The following is a 12,427-nucleotide window of genomic DNA, read 5'->3' as shown; positions in this document are numbered from 1 at the left end:
GGACTACCAGGTCCTCTGGTAGTCACTTCTCAAATGTAAAACTGCCCTTTGATTATTGCTACAATTTAAGAACAATTTGGAACACTCCCTCAAAATGTTGGTGCCATGTTAACTTCAGTAAATTCCATTCCTCATCATACCCCTTTCTTTATAATTAAATAGCTTCATTTATAATTAAAATATATTTATTTTATATTTTATTATAGTAAGTGTAATACAATATCTATTAGATGTTATATATTCTATATTATAGTAAGAACTATATAAGGCTTACAAACCAAATAATGAAAAAAATAAATGGCAGTATTTAGCTTCACTTTTTCTCACCCACCAGGGTCATATACCTGAAGTATCTAACTTTGAAATATATTAGCTGTTTCTTTTGGTTTTTATCTCAATACTTCTAAACAATATGGCTATACTATTATTTTTTGAGTTACTTATTTCAGATATTAGCTGTTGATTTCTCATTATGGTAGATGAAGAGTAAACTCTCACTTTGTCTCTCCTACTTTCTTTCTCCATCTTTCTAATATAGTTGTAGCATACATTTTAGTTAATGATAATGTTTATATTCCTGTGATTGTGCAAACATTGTTTACTAAAGAGACAAGTAGTGAATGTGATTACATTTCTTTTCTTATACACATATTTATCATTTCTAGAGTTACTTTTCACCGCATATTTTTATATATTCCTATAATTTCCATTAGGTCTCTCATATTCTGTTTTTTTGTTTGTTTGTCTGTTTGTTTTTTGCAATATGCTCAAGTAAGTCAGATTATCCAGAAATTTTATTTTCTGGAAGTCGCCTTTCTAGAGCCTTCTGTCCTGCTCCAATTGGGACTGTATCTACCCCCAGCTCCTGGAAGCTTTTAGATTTCTACTTTATCACTGATATTCTGAAATTTCAGTGTTGTGTGGATAGCTGTGTACCTATTATGCTGGACACTAGGTTAAGTCTTTCAGCTTGTATGTTCTACTTAAGCTTTGGAAAAATGTATTATTTCTTTGGTAACTTGCAAGCTCCATAAAGACAAATTTTATCTATTTTATTTATGTCTGTATTTTTAGTGCCTAGAATAATGCCTGATACATGATAGGCATGTATTGTCCAGGACAATAAATAGAACATCAGCAGGATCTTAATGCCTGTTTCTCCAATCACACCATCCTGTCTGCCTCCACTTAAAGATACCCCTATACTGACTTTTGTATTAACAATCTCCTCGGTTTTATTATAGTTTCATTATCTATATGTGTGCTCCTAGATAATATATTGTGTCATTTTGAAAAAAAGGAAAAACAAGCACAAATTTACCTGCATGAGAAAAGGGTAGTATTGTCCCTGCTAAATAAAGCCTCCCAGGAAGAGAGGTTCTGGGTCAAAGACTTACTTTAGCTTTACGGAGAATTTAGTACAGCTATTTATTGGAAGATTAGTGAAAGAGATCATGAAGTTTGGTGTTACTGATGAAAATCCTATGTCTTAAAAACTCAATTTTAGGAGATGGCAGTGGGCAGGACTGGAGGGAGGGTGAGTGTGTGAGAGAGTGAGAGAGTGTGTGAAAGAGTGTGAGTGGATGTGAAGGTAGATGGCCAAACATGAGCAGTGCAGAGCCATGGAGCAGAAGGTTCCTGTGTTGTGGATGGAGCAGCCTGCTACTGTAGTAAGTAGCCCTTCAGGGTGCTTCTCCCTGCGCCCTGGGGAGGTCCCACCATTTTGGAAGATCCCAGGTCTTCCCTGGGAGGAGGCAGTGGGAGAAATTAGGGCCCAGCAACCTGAGCCCACCAGCACACCTGGCACCATCGAACCAGTGGACACTCTGTGTCAACACAGACTGGTGCACAGTAGTGGAGCTCCTAAGATGGTGGTCATGGAAGCAGCAGACAGCCCAGAGCCCAGCAACATCCCCCACAGTAGTAGCCCGATCAGAGTCCAGATATACCCCCAGCAATAGAAGCTGGGGAGCAGATATCCATTCCCAGACACCAGAAGCACAGACCAGCAGCTGAGACCCATCCCCCAAAACGACAGCCAAAGCTAAGCAGGAGTTGAGGCCCACTGGGCAGCAGCACTCTTGAGCTGCTAGAGGGAGGACCTGGGGCTCCACAGAGGCCTATGCAGTCCAGCAGTTCACAAGAGCAGTGGGAAGCCCGAGCCCAAGAGACTGGTGCAATCCAGTTGCCTGTCCACTGGACCTGCAAGGTACAGGGGCACCAGATAGGCCTGTGGACCTGCGGGACCTGTGGGGTGCTGAAGCACCAAAGAGGCCTGTGCGACCCAGCGGAGACTTTGCGATCTAGTTACCCACGGGACCTGCAGGGTGCTGAAACACCTGAGAGGCCTGTGTGACCCAGCAGGGACTGTGGGAATCTAATTACCCGCAAGATCTGTGGGGTGCTGAAGAACCAGAGAGGCCTGTGAGACCCAGCAGCCCATAACATAGGCATAGAGTTCGGACCACAAAGGGACTGTGTGATCCAGTTACCCGCGGGACCTGCAGTGTGCAGGGGCACCAGGAAGGCCTGTGCGACCCACCTGTGCATAAGATAGGCATAGAAAATGTGAAAATGGAGGCAGAGTGAATAGAAGCTATGCAGACAGTCTCCCAGGACCAAACGGGAATTACAATTACATAAAATCAAATCCTCAGAAAAATGCAACAGAAAAACAACAGGACAAGACCATATAACCAGGGACACTGGTAGGATCTGCAGAGGCACGAGAGGGTGGTGGGCTGGGAGCACACTGACAGCAGCAGTCTTAGCTGTGACCAGCACCCTTTTGGAAATAAAGACCAAACCCGTTCCACAGCACAGAGCCAGAACAGAGTGCAAAAATAGCCACAGCCACTCACCTGGGGACTACGGCACAGGGAGGGCAGACTGGGTGGGAACTCTGTGAGGACAACTGGGATTTGGAGGGCACTCAGAGTTTTGGCTAATTGTGGCCACAAAGGACAGTGGCCAGTGTGCTCCTTCCCCTAGCTGTAGGGAAAAGCAGCAGCCCCCCCTCAGAGATTCAGCATTTCCCAGGTGAGGCAAAGAAATGCAAATTGAGGCTCATTAACAAGCAGCCTTTATCCCACCCTCTGGAAATCCTCTTATGCAGAACACCAGGGCTGCATTCCAAGGCAGTGAGTAACTGAGACTACTAGCCACCAGGAAAAAGCTAGAGGATAACTGAACTTTCCTGGGCTTGCAAATCTACCCTGGAAAGTAAGACTTGACAGTGGTCTTTAACGTGGGCCCACCCAGGCTCATTCAAACCCAGTAGAGGGAGCCACAAACAGCAGAACACCAACATACATAGTAAAAATTTGGCAGGCTCTAAAACCCACCGAGACAGCCAAAATGGTGAAACAAAGAAACAAATCCCAAATGAAACAACAAGAGAACTCTATCGAAGATGAGATCAATAAAATGCAGCTAAGCAAATTATCAGAGGTAGAGTTCAGAGCCATGATCTTGAGGAAGTTCAACAGCATGAGTAAGGACATCAGCACCATGAGTAAAGATAGAGAAACATTGAAAACCAACCAAGTGGAAATGAAGAATGACACAGCAGAAATAAAGAACACGTTCCAAGGACTAACCAGCAGAGTAGAGGAAGCTGAGGACCAGATCAGTGAATTAGAAGCCAGGGTAGAAAAAAATCAACCAATTAGAAAACCAAAAGTAAAAAACAATTAAGAAACAGGAAGACAGCTTAAGAGAACTGTGGAACAATGGAAACGTAATAATATTCTCATCATAGCAGTCCCCGAAGAGGAAGAAAATGGGCAAGGGTTAGAGAATATATTTGAAGAAATAGTGACAGAAAACTTCCCTAACTTGGTAATGGAAGAAGGCATTCAAGTTCAAGAACTACAGAGAGCCCCAAGTAAGAAGAACCCAAATAGGCCCACATCAAGACACATAGAAATTAAAATGCCAAAAGTTAAACACAAAGAGAAAATCCTAAAGGCAGCAAGAGATAAGCAACAGGTTACCTACAAAGGAAACCCCATAAGGCTCTTAGCTGACTTTTCAACAGAAACACTACAGGTCAGAAGGGAGTGGCATTAAGTAATTAAGGTCTTGAAAAACAAGGATCTGAATCCAAGACGACTGTATCCAGGAAGGCTATCATTTCAAAATAGAAGGCCAAATAAAGAGCTTTCCAGACAAAACAAAACAAAACAAAACAAAACAAAAAAAAAAGCTAAGGGAATATAGTAGCACTAAACCAGCACTGCAAGAAATGTTAAAAGGACTGCTGTAATTAGTAGAAGAAATAGGAAGAAAAATAGAACTACACTAACAAAAATGGCAATAAATAAGTACATATTAATTATCACCTTAAATGTGAATGGTTTCAATTCTCTGATAAAAAGACACAGAGTAGCTGATTGGATAAGAAAGCATGACTCACAAGAAAAGATTCATATAGGTTGAAAGTGAAGGGATGGAAAAAAATATTTCAAGCAAATGGAAAGCAAAAAAAAAAGCTTGGATAGCAATACTCATATCTGATAAAGTAGATTTCAAAATGAAAACCATAACTAGAGACAAAGAAGGCCACTACATTATATTGAGAGGGTCTATACAACAGGAAGATATAACCTTGGTAAATATATATGCACCCAATATAGGAGCACCAACATATATTAAAAATCTTTTGGAGGACTTCAAAGGAGAAATCGACAGCAATACAATCATAGCAGGGGACTTCAATACCCCGCTAACATCACTGGATAGATCTTCTAGACAATAAATTAACAAGGAAACGTAGACTCTAAATGAAGCACTAGACAAAATGGATTTAATAGCTATCTACAGAGAATTACACCCCAATACTGCAGAATTCACATTCTTCCCAAGTGCATATGGGACAATCTCAACGATAAACCACATGTTAGGGCACAAGTTCAAGAAGATTGAAATCATATCAAGCATCTTCTCAGATCACAATGGCATGCAACTAGAAATCAATTGTAACAAAAACATGCAAAAACATTTGAAAACATAGAGGCTAAATAGCATGTTATTGAACAATGAATGGTTTACCATAGAGATCAAGGAAGAAATTAAAAAATTTCTGGAAACCAATGAAAATGAACACACAACAACACAAAATTTATGAGATGCAGCAAAAGCAGTTCTGAGAGGGAAGTTCATAGCACTACAGGCCTCCCTCAAGAAGCAAGAAAAATCTCTAATAGACTACATAATATTGAAAGGATCTATCCAACAGGAAGATATAACCTTGATAAACACATATGCACCCAATATAGGAGCACCAAAATATATTTAAAATCTTCCGGAGGACTTCAAAGGAGAAATCGATAGCAATACAATCATAGCAGGGGACTTCAACACCCACTCACATCACTGGATAGATCCTCTAGACAAAACTTAGCAAGGAAACAGAGACTCTAAATGAAGCACTAGACCAAATGGATTTAATAGATATCTACAGAGAATTACAATCCAAAACGACAGAATTCACATTCTTCTCAAGTGCACATGGAACATTCTCAAAGAGAGACCACATGTTAGGGCACAAACTAAGTCATTACAAGTTCAAGAAGATTAAAATCATATCAAGATCTTCTCAGATCACAATGACATGAAACTAGAAATCAATTGCAACAAGAATATGCAAAGATATTTGAAAACATTCAGGCTAAATAGCATGTTATTGAACAATGAATGGGATATTGAGGAGATCAAGGAAGAAATTAAAAACGTCCTGGAAACCAATAAAAATGAGCACACAACAACACAAAATCTATGAGATGCAGCAAAAGAAATTCTGAGAGGGAAGTTCATAGCCCTACAGGCCTATCTCAAGAACCAAGAAAAATCTCTAATAGACTATCTAACCTCACAACTTAAAGACAGCAAACAAAAAGAAAATTCCAGTAGAAGGAAGGAAATAGTAAAGATCAGAACATAAATAAATAATATGGAAAAAAAAAAAAAACAATTCAAAGGATCAATGAAACAAAGAGCTGGTTCTTCAAGAAGATAAACAAGGTTGATGTACCCTTAGCTAGACTCACCAAGAGCGAGAACCCAAATACACAAAATCAGAAATGAAAGAGGAGAAGTAGCAACTGACACCAGAAAAATACAAAAGATCGTTAACAACTACTATGAAGAATGATATGGCAACAAATTCGACTATATAAGCAAAATGGAAAATTTCTGGAAACACATAGCGTCCCAAAACTGGATCGGGAAGAGATAGAAAACTTGAACAGACTAAGAACAACTAAGGAAATTGACGAATTAATCAACACTCTCCCAGGAAACAAACGCCCAGGCCCAGAAGGCTTCTCTGGGGAGTTTTACCCAACATTCATAAAAGAACTAACACCCATTCTCCTCAAACTATTTCAAAAAATTCAAGAAGGAAGACTTCCAAACTCGTTTTATGAGGCCAGCATAATTCTAATTCCAAAACCAGAAAAAGACACTACAAAGAAAGAAAACTACAGGCCAATATCTCTGATGAACATAGATGGCAAAATCCTGAACAAAATAGTAGCAAGTCGAATCCAGTAATACATCAAAAAAATTATTCACCATGACCAATTGAGATTCATCCCAGGGATGCATGGCTGGCACAATATTCATAAATCAATAAATGTGATACACGACATAAATAAAATGAAGAATAAAAACCACATGATCATATCAATAGATGCTGAAAAAGCATTCAACAAATTCTAGCATCCATTTCTGATAAAAACACTCAGCAAACTGGGACTAGAGAGATCATATCTCGACATAATAAAGGCCATATATGAAAGACCTACAGCCAACATCATACTCAATGGGCAAAAACTAAAAGTATTTTCCTTAAGAGCAGGAATAAGACTTTCACCTCTCTTGTTTAACATAGTACTGGAAGTCTTAGCCACAGCAATCAGACATGAAGAAAAAATAAAAGGCATCCAAATTGGAAAGGAGGAAGTGAAACTGTCTTTATTCCCAGATGACATGATATTATCCATAGAAAACCCTAAAGACTCCATCAAAAATCTACCAGACTTAATAAATGAATTTAGCAAGGTAGCAGGACACAAAATTAACATCAAGAAATTGATGGCATTCTTATACACAATGATGAACTCACAGAAAGAGAAACCAAAAACACAATCGCTTTTACCATTGTGGCAAAAAAAATTAAGAAACTTAGGAATAAGTTGAACCAAAGAAGTAAAGGACCTATTTGCAGAAAACTACAGGACATTAAAAAAAGACATAGAGGAAGATATAAAAACGTAGAAGCACATACCTTGTTCATGGATTGGAAGAATTAACATCATTAAAATGTCCATATTACCCAAAACAATGTATAGGTTCAATGCAATCCCCATCAAAATACCAACGGCATATTTCACAGAACTAGAATAAATACTTCAAAAGTTCATATGGAACCAAAATGATATCCAATAGCCACAGCAATCTTGAAAAAGGACAAAGTAGGTGGAATCACAATACCAGATATCAGGTTATATTACAGGGCTACTGTAATCAATACAGCCTGGAACTGGCACAAAAAAACAGGCATATAGACCAGTGGAACAGATCAGAGAACCTAGAAATTGACTCAAGACATGCTCAACTAATATTTGACAAAGGTGGCAAGAGCATACGATGGAATAAAGACAGCCTCTTTAGTAAATGGTGTTGGGAAACTTGGACAGCTATATGCAAAAAAGTGAAACTAGACTATCAACTTACATCATACACAAGAATTAACTCAAAATGGATAAAAGACTTAAATGTGATTTGTGAATCCATAAAAAAACATAGAAAAACATGTAGCCAACAACATTTGAACATCATAAACAGCAAAATTTTCACTGATACATCACCTGAGGCAACACAAACAAAGGAAAAAATGAACACAAGGGACTACATCAAACTAAAAAGCTCCTGCATAGCAAAAGAAACAACCATCAAAATGGAAAGAGAACCCTCTCTATGGGAGAGCATCATTGCCAATAATACATCAGATAAGGGGTTAATTTCCAAAATATATAGAGTGCTCATACAGCTTAACAAAAGGAAGACAAAGAACCCAATTAAAAAACGGGCAGAGGACTTAAAGAGACACCTGTCCAAACAGGACATATAAATGGCTAAGAGACATATGAAAAAATGCTCAACATCACTAATCATCAATGAGATGCAAATTAAAACAACAGTGAGGTATCATTTCACACTTGTCAGTATGGCCACCATCAACATATCATCAAGCAACAAGTGTTGGCGAGGGTGTGGAGAAAAGGGGACTCTAGTACACTGCTGGTGGGAATGCAGACTGTTGCAGCCTCTATAGAAAACAATATGGTGTTACCTCTAAAAATTAAAAATTGAACTTCCATTTGACCCAGTGGTCCCACTTCTAGGAATATACCCTAAGAAGCCTGAAACACCAATCAGAAAGAATATATGTACCCCCATGTTCATAGCAGCACTATTTACAATAGCTAAGATCTGGAAACAGTCCAAATGTCCATCAGTAGATGAGCGGATAAAAAAGCGGTGGGGCCCTGGCCGGTTTGGGTCAGCTGTTAGAGTGTCGGCCTGCGGTCCTGAGAGACCCGGGTTTGGTTCTGGCTAAGGGCATGTACTTCGGTTGCAGTTTGTCCCCGGCCCTGGTCGGTTGTGCGGGTGGCAGCCACGCGATGTGTTCCTTTCACATCGATGTTTCTCTCTCTCTCTCTGTTCTTCTCTCTCCCTCCCACTCTACCTGAACAAAAATGGAAAAATATCCTCGAGTGAGGATAAAAAAAAAAAAAAAAAGCTGTGGGATATATGCACAATGGAGTACTATACAGCTGTAAGAAAGAAAGAGCTCTTATCCTTTGAGACGACATGGAGGGACCTGAAAAGTATTATCTTGAGCAAAACAAGCCAAACAGAGAAAGACAAGTATCATATGATCTCACTTATTTGTGGAATATAATGAACATAAAAGTCTGAGGAATGGGGTAGTCCCAGAGACGTGGAAGTGGGGTACAGACTGACAATCCCTAGAGGAAGGGCTGGGGGGAGAGCTAAACCACAGAACTTATATGCATGTGTGTGTGAACAATGGACATGGACAACAAAGCTGGGACAGGGTGGGGAGAGAGGGGGAAGAGGGTGTCAATGGGAAAAAAAAAAAAGGAGAAACATCTGTAATACAAATAAATTAATTAATTAATTAATTAATTAATAATAAAAAATTAGGACGAAGCAAAACAAGCAATAAAAGGGGGAGTGGATCATACTAGTATTTACATATGCTCTCTTGTTGTTCTAATTCTGTACCACTGTGCATTAATATTTGGATGCATGCAATGCCAGTATGCAGCTGGCACTTAGAAACCAATTAGTGTAATAGACAACATGTCATTTGTTAATGAACATTCATGAAAAAGCAGCATAGAAAATAGGCAAATATTAGAAAATAATTAAGTCTTTAACAACTTCAAGCATGGTTATATAAATGGACACTGTCAATGTTCATAACTTAAGCCTAGGTACCTGATAGAAATAATGCTTGGGAAACATTTTGTTAAAATTGAACTGAATTGTAAAAAAAAATAAAAATAGATCAAAATTCTAGAGGTGACAGATACAAACAGAATTCAGGGTGCAAGGGTATTCTACGACTGGCACAGTTTAAGATGCTAGGAATATTCTGGTAAGCAAAAATAGACATGTTTTCTCTGTCCTCTTAGAGGTTACCATTTGTGAAGATGCTAATCACAGATATAAATATTTGTGAAGTTGACTCTGTAAGTACTGTGGAGGGGAAGTGCATGGTGAATGGGTTTAAAGAAGGTTTGACCTATTCAGGGAGGTCAAGGAAGGAGGAAGTGATTATTGAGCTGAGACCAGAAAGAACATTCAGAAATCATTGGTTGATGGATGGATGAATGTTTGGGGAGGGAGAAACGTGTTCCCAGAAGAGAAAACAGCATGAACAAATGCACTTATAATTTTTTTTAATTTTTATTTTAAGCAGAATATTTGCTATTGTAATGTCTTCAAGTTCACTAATCTTTACTAGTTAATTTTATCCAGGACATTTTTTGTTTCAAATATTATGGTTTTTATCTCTGGGTATATAATTTGCACCTTATTAAATATATCTCATTTCTCTACTTAACATGACCATTCTTTCTTCTAACTTTTGGACATATGGAACACAGTTATAATAACTTTTTAAAAAAATAAGCATTAAAGTTTATTTAAAACTCAATTAATAATGATAAACTGCCCCCTCACTCCTCCCCAAACTGAGAAATAGAAAATAACTAGGGAAAAAGAATACACAGAACAAATTTAATGTCAGAGAGACTTCCTTTTATAAATTAAATACTAGGTTCTTATGATCTCTTGACTTAAAGACTAAACTAGGTTTGCAAAATGAGAACTATCACTGCATGGTAAGTAATAGCTCCTTAGCTACCACAAATCTTCAGAAAATGACAGACTGGTAGCTTTCTAAATGTTCCTCTCAGTAATAATCTGAAGCCATCTACCTCTGTACCTTCTGTTTCTATTAGTAAGCATGGTTCCAGTACCACAAAACGTTTTTCAGTCACATGAAGGCATTATAGTACTTACACGAAACAAATTATTTGAGTTTCATTAAAATATGAAATGTTAATACAGAAATGGATAGGCAGCTGACTATATAAAAGCTCACACATTGAAACTAAACATGACATTTCTTGCCATGGTGTGAAGCTATTCTGTTATCAGACAGCATCCCTTCACTGTATAAATAGCAACAATCTACTGTTTTCTTAAAGCCAAACTAATGAGGATTTTGAAAATCAACACTATCTATTGTCCTATCCATGACTGAAAATGGAGAACTCTTCCTGTCCCTTGATTCCTTTTAGCTTATTTGAGATAAACTCTAGAAAGAAAAAAGATCAAATGAAATAAAATCTCCTGGAGTATCGTCTCCTTACTGTAGATATCTTTGACAACAACAGGAGCTTTTATTCAACCAGATTGCAACAGGTTCCAAATCAGTGTTTTATGGAGAACATCATGCAGTCTTCTTCTTGGTGGCCGTGAATCTCTCCATGTACTTATCATAGCCTTCTAGTTCTCAAAGTTTCTTTATTTCAAAAAGATTGCCTTCCACAGCAAGTCGACACATCTAGGAATTGCTGAGGATGCTCTGTGGAGGCATGCTGAGCTCAAGGCAGGTCTCTCCCAGGCAGAAAACTTTAAAGTGAGAGTAGCAAGATATCTTTACTGAGATCCAAGATATCTGGTTTTGATTGAGGTTGAGTTTGATGACCTGCAGGTCCCGCACTATGTCAAGTATGCTCTGAATCTGGTTCTTGGAGAGACTCACCACATTCAGGTGCTAAACGTTACAAAGTTGGCATGGTCCTGCTCGCAGCTGGCTCCCGCAGAGGCTCAGTGTCTTGAGGGCAGACAGTTGCCCAAAGGCAGATGGCAGGTCTCTCAAGTGTTTGATGTTTAAGATTAGTGTTTCTAGTATTTTCAGACTGCATAACTCATCAGGAGGAACAGTCAGTGTGCCCTGGTCAGAGTGGCTCAATTGGTTAGAGCATTGTTTCGTGCACAGAAGGGTCACAGGTTTGATTCCTGGTCAGAGCACATACCCAGGTTTTGGGTTTGATCCCAGTCGGAGCATGTATGGGAGGCAACTGATGTTTCTCTTTTACATCTCTCTCTCTCAATTAAAAAACAACAACAAACAGATGGTGTGTTGTTGTTCAAAAAGAAGCTCTTCTTCAGAGTACACTTCCCTATAATCACAGGTGGAAGTTTCTCAATCTTGTTGTTGGACAGGTTGATGGTCCTGAGATTGCTTGGCGGCTTCTGTAACTTTTAAGGGAACTCAGCTCAGGGTCCTAAAATTGAAAGACATCTGCTTTCTGCAGAGTTTCATGAGGAGTTTGGAGGGCATTGTTTCCCATCCTAGCACCATGGCTCAGGTGCCCCTCAGCTCCAGCTTGCTCCACAAGGGACCCAAGCTATGTAATAACTTTAAATGTGCTTGTCTGCTAAATATAACATCTATTTAAGTTCTGGATCAGTTTTGATTGATTGATTTTTCTTCTCATGATGGGTCCTTCAAAGATCTCCAGGATTTCCCCTACATGCAGCTCTTTTCTTTTTGGTATTCTATTCTCTGAATGCTAGCCACCCTGGTCTTTCCGGTCTCTTATCTCTGTCACCTCAACTAAGGCAATCCTCTGGGCTCTGACTGCATTGTCCCTCATTGCACCATGAACTGGAAACTCCATTGTTTGATTACCATTATTCCATATTTTTGGCCTCTATTTTTTAGCACTTTTGTCATGTTGAAGGGTTAAATCTAGTCCCTGGCTTGCCTCTTAGGAAGCTATGTAGTGGAGACTTGTTAAACAATTTCTTTCCT

General features: G+C 38.9%; 1 pseudogene; it reads right to left on the bottom strand.

The window, feature by feature from the left end:
- Nucleotides 1-11,056: 11,056 nt before the first annotated feature.
- LOC118636583 lies at nucleotides 11,057-11,975 on the bottom strand (annotated as a pseudogene).
- Nucleotides 11,976-12,427: the final 452 nt, after the last annotated feature.

Source organism: Molossus molossus, unplaced genomic scaffold (assembly GCF_014108415.1).
Source record: "Molossus molossus isolate mMolMol1 unplaced genomic scaffold, mMolMol1.p scaffold_m16_p_2, whole genome shotgun sequence".
In the NCBI taxonomy this organism is placed as follows: Eukaryota; Metazoa; Chordata; class Mammalia; order Chiroptera; family Molossidae; genus Molossus; species Molossus molossus.
Note: the sequence above shows the minus strand (reverse complement) of the source record. Positions and strands in the feature narration are given on the sequence as shown.